Source organism: Etheostoma spectabile, chromosome 7 (assembly GCF_008692095.1).
Source record: "Etheostoma spectabile isolate EspeVRDwgs_2016 chromosome 7, UIUC_Espe_1.0, whole genome shotgun sequence".
NCBI classification, from domain to species: Eukaryota; Metazoa; Chordata; class Actinopteri; order Perciformes; family Percidae; genus Etheostoma; species Etheostoma spectabile.
In genome coordinates, this window is record NC_045739.1 from 1,256,085 (window position 1) to 1,274,130 (window position 18,046).

Consider the following 18,046-nt stretch of genomic DNA (forward strand, 5'->3'; position numbering starts at 1 on the left):
TCAGAGAGAAACCCCTCAAGGAGAGGAAAGCCTTTCTGAAACAAAGTAGCATCTGTTTCCATTGTTGTGCGTCATCTCATCTCGCAAAGAACTGTGTAAAGAATGTTAGATGCACCGAGTGCAACCATGACAGACACCATTCGGTTGTACACCCGGGGCCCGCTCCATGGTTCAAGACCCTAACATCTACACACAAGCATGGCGGGGAGGATAAGAGTGTCAGGCCAAGCATTGCAGTGATGTCAAAGTGTACAGAAATGTGCAACGGAGACATGACTGGAAGATCCTGTTCTAAGATTTGTTTGGTCAGTGTCTTCCCTACAGGCCAACATGATAAGGCAGTCAAGCTGTACGCCATATTGGATGAACAGAATAACCAATCTCTGGTAAGATCAGAATTCTTTGAGCTCTTCAATGTTAAAGGTGACCGTTCTCCATATTGCCTCAGGACATGTGCAGGAGTAGTGGAGAAGACAGGGAGAAGAGCACATGGCTTCCAAGTACAATCTTTAGATGAAGAAGTCACTCTCTCTCTTCCTACCTAGAGTCTAACCAAAATTCCCAACAACCAATCTGAATATCCCACGGCAGAGGTAGCTGTTCCACACACACACCTAAAATTCATCGCAAAACAGATTCCAACTTTACGTCCCCAGGCACCTACAATGTTGCTACTTGGCAGTGACCTCATCAGAGTCCATAAGGTGCGGAAACAGATTAACGGCCCACAAGACTCCCCATATGCACAAAAGCTTGACTTGTGCTGGGTTATAGTGGGCAGTGTCGGCCTTGGTATGGTCCACAAACCAGACACAGTAAACACCTTCTACACTAACACACTAGAAAATGGACAAGCATCCCTTTTTAAGCCATATCCAAACCGCTATTTTGGGAAAGAAACACATGACAACACTGGGTCTCTCATCTGCAAGGACAGCAAAGACCACATAGGGTGCGCTGTGTTTCAGAAATCCAAAGACAACGACAAAATTGCACGTTCATTTGAAGACATGGCTTTTATGAACATCATGGAACAAGGGTTTTATAAAGATAAAGATAACAGTTGGACGGCTCCCTTACCTTTTAAGACACAGAGACGTTGTCTGCCTAACAACAAGGCTCAAGCCCTTAACTGTTTCACATCACTGTAGCGCTCTTTCAACAGAAAATCAGAATTGAAAGAACACTTCTTCGCATTTATGCAAAAGATATTCCAGAATGACCATGCAGAAGAAGCGGCCCCACTCGAACCTGAGGAGGAGTGCTAGTACCTATTTTTGAAGTGTATCACCCTAAGAAACCTAGACAGATCAGAGCAGTCTTTGACTCAAGTGCAAAGCACGACGACATTTCCCTTAACAATGTCCTCCTGACGGGTACTCCTTCGTTTCCGCCAGGACTCTGTTGCTGTCACAGCGGACATCCAGCAGATGTTCCACTTTTTCCTTGTCAAACCAGACCACCAAAACTTCCTACATTTTCTGTGGTATCAAGAAAACGGTTTTAACAGAGACATCAAGGAATATAGAATATGTGTGCATGTTTTTGGTAACAGTCCTTCACCGGCTGTAGCCGTCTTTGGACTGAGAAAGACTGTGTAAGAAGGAGAGGAGACCTTTGGAGGAGATGCTAGAAGATTCGGGAGAGTATGTAAATGACGCATTAAATTGCGCAAAAGAACTGCTGTGCATCAGGGATCAAAGATCTCTTCCAAAGGAGCCCCTACAGATCAAGGCTGCGTGTGGGAGTTTAACCCCCCTCACGCCTCTCATATGGGCGGAGCCTGGGAAAGGATGATAAGGCTGCCACACAAGATCTTGGATTCAATGTTCCTACAGCTTGGGTCTTCAAAAATCCCCCATGAGGTCCTAATCACCTTGAAGGCGGAAGTGACCGCCATTGTAAATTCCAGACCGCTTGTACCAGTGTCTACAGACCCAGATTACCCATTTATACTCACTCCTGCAGCTCTGCTGACACAAAAAACTGGTCCCTCTCCTACTCCTCCAGGCTACTTTGATGGCAAAGACTTGTACAAACGTCAGTGGAGACAGGTACAAAGTCGTGCTAACACCTTCTGGGACAGATGGAGGAAGCAATACCTGTCCACTCTGCAGCCAAGAAGGAAGTGGCAGTCTGACAGACCAAATCTCACTAAAGGGAGTTTAGTGCTCATCAAGGACAATCAAGCCAAAAGAAGCACATGGCCTATAGGGCGAATCGCAGAAGTTTTTCCCGGCAAGGACGGTAGAGTCCGCAAAGTGGAAGTGAAGGTAGCTCACACAAACGGAGTTAAAGTGTTCCTGAGACCAGTTACAGAGTTGGTCCTCCTTTTACCATCCGAAGACTAGACTATGACTGCCCGTTTGGACATATATGGTATTAAAAGTGATGTAATCAAGGGATACCAGACGGGGAGTGTTCTGTTCTATATTGTTAGTCACATTTGCATTGTTAGTCACATTTGTTCTGCGGCATCTTTTGATAATGTCATCAGGAAGCACTCAGGAATGTCTCCAGACAGCATTGTTTGCATTCGTAAATCAATCTAAGGCCATCTGCTCACGTTCAAGCTATAAATGTGCATCGTCAGTATGTAAATGTTCTTTAACATGTCATCTATCTACACAGAAGACTATTTTCATGTAAGATGAGATGTAGGTTATCAAAATTGTTGTATATATTTCTGAGTGTTCACTTATGCCGACTGTAGTGTAAACAGATTAGTCTGAGCTAAGTTATGACTAAATACCTTTAAATAGTAATTTTATTGTGTAAAATAGCAAGTTTATATGTACGAGAATTGTTTAAAACAGGAACAGACTTGATGTGAAGATGTAGTAGTAATTTATGTACAGTATATCTTTGTTTTCAGTTTTACCCTACCTTTGGTCATCATTAAAGAAGTAAACGATTCACCTTCGTCCAGTGTGGTGATTAGAGGAGGAGTTAAACTGCCTGTCAACTTGCACCAAGGGTTATAACGAGGACAGAAAAAATATAGTACTGTTCTTTGTAGAATCATTTATTGTTATGATCAACTGAATTCCTGGATTGTGTTTCATCACAGTCCCTAAATGTGTGTAGAAAGGCAGGAAATGGGAATGAAATCCCCCCGTCTTTTTCAACTGTTTACCCCTTTAACATTAGTGGTGTATGTTAAAGGTAAAGATGTATAACCCTGCAAGGAGCAGGATGTGATAGTGTGGTGTGTACTAAAGGTAAAGGTAAATAACCCTGTGAAAGTGTCCCTGTTTACCAGAAAGGGAGTGACTGAATGGTTTTGTACAAGGCTATTCCTGGAACAGAGCAAACAGAGAGCAGCACTTCACGTCCTTCAACTGCTGCTGCTGGTTAACCCGGAGTCTGGAGTTGTGTTTGCTCAGTGTCTATACACCCCCCCACATCTGGAAACTGAGGCCAGCCGTCTCTATGGAAACAAAACAACAACATCCTGCACAGACAAACTTCCTCCTGGGTTTTAACTTTTTTTTTTTTTGCTTCTCAAATTTCAATCAGATTTGAAATGCTTACATTTTTAGATGTTTTTTTCACTACTGAGTTGACACTAAAGCAACTTTTAAAAATAATGTAATATCTAGAGGACCTTCCCTAAGGTTAAAACAATGAGTGAATGTAGATAATGTAAGAATTGTCTGCTTTCTGTGTCACAGCTTTGGCTCATTTGTTCCACAAGAGCAGTGCCGGTTCAAAATGTGTCACCAAGAAAAGGTGGAAGGCCATGCAAATGAAGAATAATTATTACATTTTAGCGTTGTCTTTTTGGTCAATGAAACATCTTCATATTGCCACAGTCAGCGTTTGATGACGGTAGTCTCATCATTTTTATGGGAATGTAACACTTGATTTCCAAACAGCTGTAGTGACTTCATGGTTAACGTTGAAGCATGTATCTGATTCATGGCGCCAGGGTAAAATGACTAAAGCGTCCAGTATATACTCGGCGTTTCCGACCTGTCGTGCGACAGGGTGATGTCATGAGAGCGCCGTAACTCGCGCTTGTTGGTAGGACACTAGTTGCAGTCTTCTCCTAAACAGAGGTGGCGCTAATGAGCAAGGCTACAGACTTTGCTTTCTTCACAGACTAGAAGAAGAAGAAAAAAGTAATAGCCACGGTGCCTCTGCTAAATAGTCAGGAAGGAAGTTGTTTTGGTGGAACATGTTTACATTCAAAAGTAGTTTTAGTCGTCAACAGAAAACTTGGACAGATAGTCTAGCTAGCTGTCTGGATTTACCCTGCAGAGGTCTGAGGACCAGGTAACCATAGTCCTCAGATTGGACAGATAGTCTAGCTAGCTGTCTGAACAGAGGACAGGGATGGAGATTAAAACACCAACACAAGAACAGAGGAAGGGGGACGGAGGTTAGAACGCCATGATAGATACAGAGGACGGGGACGGAGGTTAGAACACCAACACAGAGACAGAGGAAGGGGACAGAAGTTAGAATGCCAAAACAGAGACAGAGGATGGGGACTGAGGTTAGAACGCCATCACAGAGACAGAGGATGGGGACGGAGGTTAGAACGCCATCACAGAGACAGAGGACTGGGATGGAGGTTAGAACAGCAACACAAGGACAGAGGAAGGGGGACGGAGGTTGAAACGCTATGATAGAGACAGAGGACGGGGACGGAGGTTAGAACGCCAACACAGAGAAAGACGAATAGGACGGAGGTTAGAACGCCAACACAGAGACAGAGGACGGGGACGGAGGTTAGATTGCCATCACAGAGAAAGAGGAAGGGGATGGAGGTTAGAACGCCAACAAAGACAGAGGACGGGGACGGAGGTTAGAACGCCAAAACAGAGACAGAGGACGGGGACGGAGGTTAGAACGCCAATACAGAGACAGAGGATGGGGACAGAGGTTAGAATGCCATAACAGAGACAGAGGATGGGGACGAAGGTTAGAACGCCATCACAGAGACAGAGGAAAGGGACGGAGGTTAGAATGCCAACACAGAGAAAGACGAATAGGACGGAGGTTAGAACGCCAACACAGAGACAGAGGACGGGGACGGAGGTTAGAACGCCAACACAGAGACAGAGGATGGGGACAGACATCTGGCCTAAAAGAGGGACATCCGGCGGAATTTATGGCAGCACCAAAACATTCCCAGAAATGAAACATCACTGATAGAGACTACTTTAAGGGTAATACTACGGTAAACATGGGACTTCCGGTTATGGCGTCTACCTGAGTGGCAGCAGGTTTTTGAGCTCCGATCCTGTATGCCCTATTTAGCACTTCCATCTTGCCAAATCGACCCTCAACCAACTAGTTTAGTTTAATAATCACTTATTGTTCATGTTGGGAATAAAAATGCAGAGAAAGAGAATTGCCAACCAGATTACAACGGCAACGAGTGGCGATGGACCACACCTCGGTGGATGGCGAGGAAGACTCAGAGGCGAGGAAGATTCAGAGGATGCTAAGGCAGGCCACCTAGCAGAGGGGGCTAACGTTTTAGTCGCCATTCATTTATTGTGAGCTGACTTCTCTGTTCAGTTGCGTGAGGTCGTCTCGTCTAACCAAGAGATAAAAGAAGCAATTGGTGCTTTTTCAGAGAAGCTAACGTTGGCAGAATCCTGCATTGGCAAAGCTGAAGATGACATTTCAGCACTAACTGGCAAGGAAAAGTCCGTTCAAAAGAAAGTTCATGAACACTAAAACTCGATGACCTCGAAAACAGACACCGAAGATCGAACCTATGGCTGATTGGATTGCCTGAGAAAACTGAAGGGGGGGAATTCCTTCAAACCTGGCTGCCGGAGATCCTCGGACTGGACACGTGTCCGAGCGCCGTTATTATCAAACACTTATCACTTATCATTAAGTTTCTTAACTATCAAGACAAAGTTTGAGTAATCGGTATCGGGAGCACCAAGTCATGTTCTTTCCAGACCTGTCTGTGGAGGAACAGAAACAACGAAGACAATATAACGGTGTGAAGCAGAAGCTCCGGGAATTAGACCTGGACTTTGGACTTATATTGCCAGCAAAGATGAGGATCTTTCACGAGGGCAGCAGACACCTGTTCCACACACCAGAGGAGGTGGAAGTCATCATTCAGCGGGTTTGTCAGTAGAAAGACAGGTGAACAACGACCGGCATTATGAACGCTAAGCCATCACAAGAATCACAATATTAAACACACAGATAATGCTTATACTGTAGATTGTATATCCTGAACACAAGTAAATTTGATTTGGATGTTTACATGTGCACATTTGACACAAGGGTGAGCTTGATGATATGTCAATATCTACAGGGTCAGAGCGATTTACCTATATAGTTTAGTGAGAACGTTTTGTTGCTTATTTATTTTGCTAGCTCCTTTTAAAGGATCAGTGAGCATAATGAAGTCACTACAAGTGGGGAGGGGTATCTGTGTAACTTCCTTCACAGGGGGCCGGGAGGGTTACGAGTGTTTGTGTTGTTATGAGTATTCTAATGTTCTCTTTGTTGACATTTTAGGTGCATTTCTTTCACAGGAAAGGCAAAATGTTATCAACAGGGCCATGCCATAATCACAGTATTAAAAAAATAGATAGAAATTTAGACCTTACGATAATCTCCTGGAATGTTAGAGGCCTAAAGAAACTAGTTAAAGTGAAACAGGTTATAAATAGGCTCAAGCAATATCATCCAAAAAATTTGTTTTCTTACAAGAAACACACCTACTGTCTAATGAAACAGGCAGTTTAAAGAAAAGATGGCCAGGTCAAGTAATCACATGCTCTTTTTCATCACATGCCAGGGGAATTGCAGTACTTGTTCATGAATCTATTCCTCTTTGTATACAAAAGACTGTTTTGGATCCAGCGGGCAGACTCATTATTATACAAGCCTCGTTAAAAGACCAAGACTTGATTCTTGTGAATTTATATGGTCCTAATAATGACGACCCAAACTTTTATAATAATGTATTTTTACTAATTTCTTCTCTACAGGGTGCCATAATAATTGGGGGGGATTTTACCTGCACCCTGGACCCAAAACTTGACCGTTCTTCAGGCATAGATCTAACTCATGCAAGGGCCAGGAAAATAATTTATCAGTTTATGCAGGAACTTAACCTAATTGATATTTGGAGAGTAGAAAACCCGGCAAAAAAAGAGTTCTCTTGTCATTCGGCTACACATAATACTTATAGTCGCATTGATTACTTTCTTCTGTCCAAATTGCTTGTTCCTAATGTTAGTGGTTGTGTTTACAAGAGTATTCTCATTTCTGACCATGCTTTACTTCTGCTTAATTACTCAGCTTCTTCGGTTGTCCAGGGAAGAACACTTTGGCGCCTAAAGCCACAGTGGTTACAAAATCCCAAATTTCTTGACTATGTTGGGAAAAACATTGATGACTATTTTCAATTGATCACAACAGAAACATCTGCCTCGATAAGATGGGAAGCTTCCAAAGCTTTTATTAGGGGTCAAATGATGGGATACACAAGAAATAAATCAAATAAACAATATCTAGAGATATTGAAGCTGGAAAGGGATATAAAGGAACTTGAATTAGGAATAACTGGTGATAACAATAGAGAAAAACATCAAAAATTAGCAATTCTAAAAGCGTAATATAACAGGTTGTCTACCAATAAAGCCCTGGTAGGTTTAATTAGATTGAAGCAGACTTATTATGATCAGGGAGAGAAAGCGGGGAAATACTTGCATTATGAACAACAAAATGAACGTGATTGTGATTGTGACTGCTAATGGAGACAAGTCATTTGATCCTCAAACAATTAATACACTTTTTGAATCGTATTACACGCAGTTATACTCATCGGAGTGTTTTAGTTACTAATGAATCCTTTCAAGATTTTTTTTTATCCGTTTTTTTGATCCCCATTCACTTAGTGAAGAAGCTAAAGCTGATTTAGATTCCCCTATCACATCAGCCAAAATTTCTGAAGCAGTTGACAAAATGAAAGGGGGAAAGGCCCCTGGCCCGGATAGGCTGCCTATCGACATCTATATAAATTTTAAGAACAAATAATATTGTTTGTAGAAAGCCTTAATTCTGGCAAACTTCCACCATCCTTGCGTAACTCACTTATAATTCGGCTATTAAAACCCAAAAAAACAGCAACAAAATGTGAGTCCTATTGACAAATTTATTGATTAATTCTGATGCAAAAATAATTGCTTAAATATTGGCACTGAGGCTTGAAAGATACCTGCCTTCTCTCTCTGATCCAGACCAAAATGGATTTGTTAGGGGGCGTCAAGCTTTCCACTGTGTCCGCAGGGTTCTCAATATTATTCATGCAAAGACAGAACATCCTGATACAGCAGTGCTCTCGTTGGATGCAGAGAAAGCCTTTGATCGGGTAGAGCATCATTATTTCCACAAAGTACTTTTTGGCGTTTTGGCTTTGGTAATTACTTTTCTAATTGGATTAAAGTTTTGTATAATAATTCGGGTTGCATCAGTATTAACTAACAATAATATATCCAAACCCTTCGAGCTTTCAAGAGGCACATGCCAAGGATGTCCCCTTTCACCTCTTCTGTTTGTGTTGGCAATTGAGCCCTTAGCTATTGCCATTAGGATTACTTAAAATATTACTGGCATTAAAATAAATGAGACTGACAACAAAATAGGCCTATTTGCGGATGATATTGTGATTTTTTTTTTTCACCTAGAACAGTCGCTACATCACTTGTTTAATACCATTACTTCTTTTAGTAAGCTTTCCGGTTACAAAATCCATGAATACAAATCGGCTGTTCTTTTCCTTAAGTATTCTGAAAGAGTAAATCCCCCTGTTCAAACACCATTCAAAATAGTTAGAGACAGCTTAATTTATCTTGGTATTAGAATTATCCCTAAAATTGATGATTTAGTAGAGGCAAATTATAATTCAGTAATAGAGTCGGTTTTTGAATCTATTAATAGATTGTCCACGTTACCAATTTCCATGATAGGGTGTATCAATATACTTAAAATGAATGTTCTTCCAAAATGTCTTTACCTCTTTCATTCCATTCCTCTTGGTCCTTCTATTCGTTTTTTTTTTAAAGATGAAAAGCATGTTTTATAATTTCATTTGGAGCAACAGACGGCCTAGACTTTGCTTTTCTTTGCTTTATCTCCCCTATGATAGAGGAGGCTTGAAACTCCCAAACCTCCAATGGTACTATTGGACTACCCAACTTACTACTGCCTCTTGTTGGTTCTCACAAGAAACCTGGATGAGTTTGGAAAGAAACATGACATCTCCTCTACCACTCAATTCATAATTATATTCAGATAAATTAAAGGCATTAACACATAATCCCTTTGTTAAAAACTCTATTATGGTATGGTATGAGGTTCATAAACATATTGGTAAGATACCTGTGATATCTCAGTTTGCACCAATCTGGGGTAACAGCACTTTTACTGGGCTTCAATTCTTGGACAGACAAAAGCCTAAGTAAAATTGCAGATTTATTTAACAACAACATTCGAGAAATTTGAGACAAAAGTTTGACATCCAACCAAAACATTTTTTAAGTACCTGCAGATAAGAAGCTATATATTTAAGATAATACAGAAATCTTTATCTCCACCTATTCTTAACTGTACTGAAGAAATAGCAACAAAGCCACACCCTCTGACGTCAAGTTTTTATGCAATAATCGTGGGGGGATCAAAGGTCTCCTCAGAGAGTAAAAGATTGGCATGGTGTGAAGATTTACACTCTGCACTCTCAACTGAGGACTGGCAAAAGATTTGCTTAAAATCTCAAACACAAACAATAAATACCCATTTTAAATTACTTCAGTATAAATGGATAATGAGAACTTATGTAACACCAACTCAGTTAAATAAATTCAGCCCCAACAATCTAGATAAATGCTACAAATGTGGTAGAAAGGGTACATTACATCACTGCCAACGGGACTTTCCACAAATCCAGACTTTTTGGAGTGAAGTGATGGATATGATTTTACATGTCACGCCAAACTGTGTATCTTTGGCATTTTTCCCGTGAATCATAATCTTAGTAATGCAAACAAATCTATGATTACTCTCTGCATCTTACAAGCTGAATATACCATAGCTAAATCTTGGAAATCCACTATCAAACCAAGTGTTAATGTCTGGTTTACAGGACTGTCAGACTGTCTTGCACTGGAAAAACTCACTTTTACGTTAAAGGGTAAATATCTTGTCTTTGACAATTTGTAGAGATCTTTTATGGTGTTCTTAGAAGGGAGGAAAGCATTGGAGGCATGCTCTCCGTATATGTCAACCATCAACAACGGAGTATTGTTACGTATTAAGCCTGCCTGTCTTTGCTTAGTTTGCAGTGCTTTTCTCTTCAGGCCAACTCCAGGATAGGTTAACTTTTGGACCACAGGTGATTTCTTTAACGATCTTTTAGGGTGACCTACTGTGCCAACTATCGCATGTACAGCCCTGCCATGTTTACGTTTATTTTATTGAAGAAAAGCCTTACTGTATCAGTTCTGATTTGCACCTGTATTATTTGTTGTAGTGTGATTATGTTCTCTAAAATAAGTAAACACACTTGTTGAAAAAAAAAATATTAAGGTAAACATTTATGAATTTATGTAGGTCCATGTCTTTTTCAGCACTCACATAATTACATTTTCTGTAATATCAGCTTTGTGGTCATTAAACTGATCTTACTTTTCTCCAAATGCTTCACATTGAGACAAATATTAGGAAAAGATTTCAATTCAAAGCAATGAGTTTTTAATTAACAGTGTTATCTGTTATCCTGGGTGGTGAACTGCTGCTTATAATTCGCTCCACAGGTACAAAATAAAGCACCCATCTGTACAATAAACTCTCCTTGCTTCTATTAATCTATTCAGCAAAACAACGGCCAAATCTCAAGTTTATATCCAAATGGGGTGGGCATCAAACAGAGGCCCACCATGCATGCAGTTGGGGTGAAGACGACGCAGGAAGCAGACATCAACTAACTTTTGCCGAGCCCCAAAATTACAATACCCCCCCACACCCCCCCACCCCTTTATCTTATGACAAACAAGTTATCTGCCACACGTAGAGAACTCTCCCTGCTGACTGGACTGCAGCACAAATCCTGACGCAAGGATTTTTCAACTCGACTGTAAAATGGGTTTATGTTAGCACCATGCTCTCCTGTTCCCCCCTCGGTCTCTCTGTGTGTCTCTATAAAACAGAGGAAAGACAAACAATGCTGCATTGGCCCCTCTGCATGACAGTGTTAAAAGGGTGAAAAGAGGGTTTACGCTGCAGTTTTTCCAGGTCACTGGGTGCTACGAGGGACATCGAGAAGTGGGAGTGAAGGTGGCAACTTTTCTAGTCTTTTCCATGTCCAGATCTCAAACACCACCCTATCCTCCTTTTGGTTCTAAACATGTGTTTGCCTCCCTGCTTGTGATGATGGTCAATATGGTGTTAAGAATTAGCACACACTAATTACTGCTAACTAACATTCTAGTTAACATTAACATAGGCACAGGCTAATTACTGCTAACTAACATGCTGGTTAACATTAACATAGGCGCAGGCTAATTATTGCTAACTAATATGCTAGTTAACGTTAACATAGGCATAGGCTAAGTACTGCTAACTAACATGCTAGTTAACATTAACATAGGCTCAGGCTAATTACTGCTAACTAACATGCTAGTTAATATTAACATAGGTACAGGCTAATTAAAAAACATTCTAGTTAACACTAACATAGGCCCAGGCTAATTACTGCTAACTTGCTAGTTAATATTAACATAGACACAGGATAATTACTGCTAAATAACATGCTAGTTAACATTAACATAGGCACAGGCTAATAGAGAGGAGAGGCTTACCCCCTTGGTTATTATGGAAACTGCGCAACCTCTAGGAAAGACCCGCCCTTCAATAGCATTCACACACTACTATTGTGTCCATGCTAACGCAAGGTAATGTAACCTGATTTGTTCATAGGGCGGGCTCTTTCTAAGAAGTTATGTGGGTTCCATAATAACGCGTTACTTATGGTGCATGTTTCTAGCTGATGCTACCAGTAGCTAGATAGCTTGGTTATATGTTTCATCACTAATCTAGTTGTGGTCTTGCAATGTGTGACCCTGAAGACCCCCAATCTTTACATATGATGACAGTCTTTAATGTTAGATGGGAGATGGTGTCACACTTTAATCTTTACAAAGTCTGTTCAGAGTCTTCTAGTGGATGGTAGTCGTAAGTTGTTTCAGGGGAAATGTCTGACATTATTATAGAGGCTATAATCAAAATATGGAAATCTGCATGCTCATTACTTGAGAGAGAAAACAGGAACGCACCAACTGGGGATACATAAACAGGCTGAAGTTAATGCAATGAATGATGAAAACACCCAACTTTTCTTTTCTGCCATAGATACTGCCGATTCCTTTGGGACATGTCAGAGATTAGCAGGGGTCTTTTTTCTTCTATAGTAAAAAACAACACCAACTAAAAATGTAATTTGAATACACATATTAGCAAATCGAGGAAGAATCTTAAAACCTATATTTATTATCCTCAGTACCTGTATATTTAACTTTAGCCAGGCGTTATAATTACTCGCTACAAACAGTCTTACAAAACATAAACTCCTGAATTTTCACCTGAATACCACCCACTACAATGATTACTTCAAACATTACAGTTACAGTCTTGACCATTTTAACCTGCTCCATGAAAGAGCTAAAAGTAGTTAACACGTAACATGCAAGTTGACGTTTTGGTGAGATTTGGCAACGTTTGACTCTGCTTGGGGCCTCCTATTTCAAATAGCAATCATAATGCTTCACTGCACTAACAGGCTTTGATATCAACAGTGAAGTGTTTTTTGACTTGGAAATTGTCCACTTGGTCTGTGCTTGTGCATTTAACTCAGGCTGAGCAGCCAACAGTGCTGAGAAATGGGGACGTTAAACGGGTCCTGATTTCTCAACTTCCTTTCAGTCTATGACTCAATGAGGTGCGCTTGTTTTCTTCTACTTGACGCCCCGGCCAGCAGGGCTGGTTGGTTTGGAGGTGGAGAAGTGAAGAGAAGAAGAAGAACCCAGGACGATGTTGACCCATAATCCTTTGGTGCCAATGTGACCTGGGGATCCTACAAAAAAAGAGAAACACAAAGGGTTGAGTATTTAAAAAAGAAAGTATCATGTAGGGTATATATGCATACTGCATATACTGTATATAGTGTGATAGTGTATATATATATTTTATTGTTAAAGAAACCACCTTCATAAGATGCATCAGCTTGATGGTACATCAGCTAATTGCTTAACGGTATAGTTCAGATTTTCTGAAGTGTGGCTGTATAAGATACTCATTTATAATCAGCGTATTATATACATTAGAGGGGGGTCGATGGAGGCAGCGGTAGAACATCAACTCCCATTGTGTTCTACAAGGTAAAATGACTGTTTTTGTCAAAGGAGTATGGTGGCTGTGAAGAGAACTGAGACAACGGCTAAGAAAGAAGTGTATCAGAGTGATCAGAGACTATATTCTTATTCTAGCTCTCATTAGTTACTCAAATGTGTGCTATCATGTTATTGACTATGCATATTTGCATTCTTAAAAAAAGGAAAGAAAACAGAGCAGAGATAACAGCTTCAGTTCCCTGTTGTAAAGAGCTGTCTGACAGCAAGGTAAAGGGCTGAAAATATTCTAAATATAGCGTCCACTTAAACTGACATAGATGTTTTAAGTGTGTAAAATGTGTTGATTTGGTGCCCCTGTCCACAGCAGGACACTACTTAGCTTCTGTGTTGGTACTCCTGCCTGCTTCTCCAAACTGGGGGCGTGGCAACTCCCCCCATCTACTGTAGCTAACACACTGACTATGGAGAAGTAGCTCATACAACCACATTTCATGCCTCTGTGCAACTAATAGCCAACACTGGAAGCATTATGTTTGTTTTCAGGTTGTCAGTCTGAATAAATGGTTTTCCCAGTTTGCTGTGGAGACCTTGACTGGCCTGCAAAGAGCTCTGAGCTCCATGGCACCAACACCTGTGGGATGAACTGGAAGGATCAACATCAGTGGCTAACCTCAGGTGGCTGAATGGAATTAAATCCCTGCAGCCACGTTTCAAAGTTGAGTAGAAAAGCTTCCTTAAAAACGGGGTGCTACATGTACTGTGTATGTACATGCATGTGTGAGTCACCAGGAGGCGTTGCCATGGCAACACAGAGGGTGACTTGTGTCTGTTTGTGTAGGACGGAGTCGTTCTGACATCTGAACACAGGCTTTATCTCCTCTGGACTGGGTGGCAAGTCTGAGAGAGAGAGAGAGAGAGAGACTAGTACTACACTCTTATTTGACTGAAGGAGATTTAAGTTAATCCTGGGGAACTCTGCGCAAGCCAAATCTGTGCATTAATCATTTATCACATTTTCTTTGTCTGTGAACTTATGCAAACCCACCATGTGACAACAAAGCATGCAGAAAGTGAGAGTCATGTGGAGCGCAACACAAAGCCAAACCCGAGCTCTGTTTCCACTCTGCTGATTCAGTGTTATGTACTTATGTTAAGAATGACATTTAAGACCGTTATCACAACATCAAACAACAAGATGTAATTTTCCCTAGAGCAAAGCAGTTCTTTCAGCAAATTCTAAGGTCAAAAGGTCAGTACGGTTTTCTAAAAAACCTGTGATCACATACAACATCTAACCTTTGTTCTCATTCAAATATTTGCCTCTTTAAAGTGGACCTATTAAGCTTTTCCGTACTTTCTGTCATATCTACAATGTTATAATGTCAGATTTGCATGTTAAACATGGCAAAAACAAATAATGAGGTAAACGTATTTTTAGAGAAATCCCAGTGAGCTAAAATGTTTCCAACTGTTCTGGACTCTCAGGTTTCAACAGTTTTTTCTCTTCCTGGCTAGGTGTCACGTAGCGCCTTCTCTGATTGGTCCTCTGCTCCAGCCAGGCAGGACTGAAGTGTTTTTGGAGGTAAAGTTTTTTTGGAACAGTAAAGCATGTAAACACATGTATGTATGAACCTGAAAATCCTATATAATAGTTCCGTTTTAAAACTAAAGTGTGTGTGTGTGTGTATGTGTGTGCGTGTGTGTGCAATGCATACTTCTGTAGAAGTGGTTGCGGGCGAGCAGACAGGCTGGAGAGTTGACGCTAGTCATGGTGTGTCAGATCTGTCGTGTTGCTGACCTACAAGGCCAGAATGCTAGAGACAGAGAGAGAAAGAGAGGAAGAAAGAGAGAGGGGGGGAGAGAAAGAAGGAGAGAGGACATGACTCAGCTCAAGTCAGACCTCAAAGCTGTCCAATCGTCGTCACTCTAGTCTACAGTTTCAGCAGATGACTCGGACAGGGGTTTTCATTAATGAATCAGCTAGACAGCAGTTGCATGTGAACACATTTTGTGTTTAGAGATCTTTAAAAAAGCTGTGTCCAACCCAAATAAACTACGCACAAAAAGTAAGGAAATTTATGTTGGCAATAAATCTTACACCATTGGAAAGCCGGATTATTTCCCTTTTAAATGGTGCCACATTGGTAAGGCACATCTATTTGTGGGATAAGCAGCAGAGCGGAGTATGTGGGCTGTGTCCATGAAAAATGTGCCAAATCCTCTCTTTCAATGCCAAACCGTTTTTCTTTGCTGTTGCTATTAAGCAATTGAGGGCATTCTCAATGCAGAGAGATATTGAGTTGAAATTCTTCAACTAGTGTCAATCCCACATGTGGCCTACAACAGGCTGTTGTGGCTGTGTATGGTTCTTCCACACGCTACTGACGCTCCTGTTTGTGAAATGAATAAATTGTTGAATTGCCTTATAGTCTTGTTACTTTTTTTGGGCATCAACTAGTTGTTTCAGCTCCAACTTATTGAGAGAATCCACATCTCGTTTCCATTTGGTAAAAAAAGATTAATATTTAAACAACAGCAACAACAATATGTAAACAACTTATGAATAGAATTAGTTTTCCTTTTTATGTTTTCCTTTATTTTATTCTATATTTATTTAATTTTATTTTTATTTTTTGATAACAATAAAGCTGAACCTTACATACGGTACGTACAGTATAGTATCAGTACATGCTGTTAAATTAAAACAGAAAGTTCAATCTGCACAGAGACAGCGAGTCCAAAGAAGAGCGTCAGGGGGAAGACGGAGATGTGGTGAAAGGACAGGACGTACATACTGAACTGAGCTGCATGTCCAACCACGCAAACACAGCAAACGATTATTCCAATGAACTTTTGGTTTGTTCAACCTGTCACCTGGGACCCTAATTCTGCTATTATTAGATTTTGTGTGTGTGTGTGTGTGTGTGTGTGTGTAGGAAGGAAGGGAATTGACACCAAAAACATTGTCTCCCTGTAGATGCCTTAATTTATATCTCACTAATAATATTTTTACCATTTCCTATTTTGGACTTTTATTGATAGAACAGCTTGAGGTCAGGAAAGGGGGGGGGGGGGGTGCTGGGTACATGGGGCACCCACAGTCTAGGTGACCTAGTGGTCGCCCCATTTTTGGCATTTCCATTATTATCATACGCGTTCTCCCATTTGCCACTTCTGACAGTTCCTGGAGGACCTGTCACAGGTCCAAAGTCAACATATCATCTTTGTTTATCGTGTTTCCAGTTGGCTTAGTAATAATTAACATGACATGACAAAAAAGTTAAGAGTGCCAAGTTTTCTTTTCATGCTTCAGCCCGTTTACAACAAATTCATATGTTTCCCAAGATTTGTTAAGTACGTTCTGCCATGGGGGCGCCCTTGTAGCTCACCTGGTTGAGCGTGTTCCTCGTGTACAAAGGCTTAGTGGGCCGGGTTGATTGATGTCAACTATTAGATCAGTAATTTAATAATCCCCAAAAAATAGAATTCTCTGATGTCAGCTTGTTAAGTGTGAATAATGTTCTAGTTTCTTCTCTACTCTGGGACCGTAAGCTGAATATTTTTGAATTGTGGACAAAACAAGACATGTGAGGACGTCATCCTGGGCTTTGGGAAACACTGATCCGTATTTTTCACCATTTTCTGACATTTTTTAGACCAAACAAGTAATCGATTAATAGAAGTATAATCAACAGAATAATTGACAATAAAAATAATTGTTAGTTGCAGGGGCCTAATTTACGCTGTGTGCAGCTCTACAACAAAATTAGATTAAACCCATGTAACTGTAAAAGAAAATTAGGAAATCAATAGGTGGCGTCAACGTTTCCATTATGGCTGCTGCTACAAATAGATCAATGAATGTGATACATTCTTTAAAGCTACCAGACCAAACAGTCATTTTAACACTGGGGTCGCTGGTCTACCACTGCCTTGATCAGTTAGTGTTAGTGTGAATCAGAACTAACCTTTAAAACAGGATTTAACAGATGTTTGCTTAAGTCAAAGTCAACAACCCATGGGCTATTTGTTAAGGTCTCTCCTGTCCTACTTCAGTCAAGCTAGCAATGTTAGTTTAAGATAAAAGTTACTTTTTTTGGTGACGGGAACACTCAAAATATTTGATTTGGTGTTGAAATCTACGGCCATGGAGTGTCTGGTGATTTTCAAGCTTTCATGCAAGCAATGGGTCATTTATTTTTACCGATAAGATTCGCTGGAGGTTCCAGGGATCATGGTTCTGTTGTGACAACCTTGCTGCTCCAGTTTAGGTTTGAGTTCCTTGTTTGTGTTGTAAACACACATTTACAGTGCCTTGCGAAAGTATTCGGCCCCCTTGAACTTTTCAACCTTTTGACACATTTCAGGCTTCAAACATAAAGATATACAAATTTTATTTTTTGTGAAGAATCACCAAAAAGTGGGACACAATTGTGAAGTGGAACAAAATCTATTGGGTATTTTAAACTTTTTTAGCAAATAAAAACTGAAAAGTGGTGCGTGTAAAAGTATTCGGCCCCCTTGCGTTAATACTTTGTAGAGCCACCTTTTGCTGCGATTACAGCTGCAAGTCGCTTAGGGTATGTCTCTATCAGTTTTGCACATCGAGAGACTGAAATTCTTGCCCATTCTTCCTTGCAAAACAGCTCGAG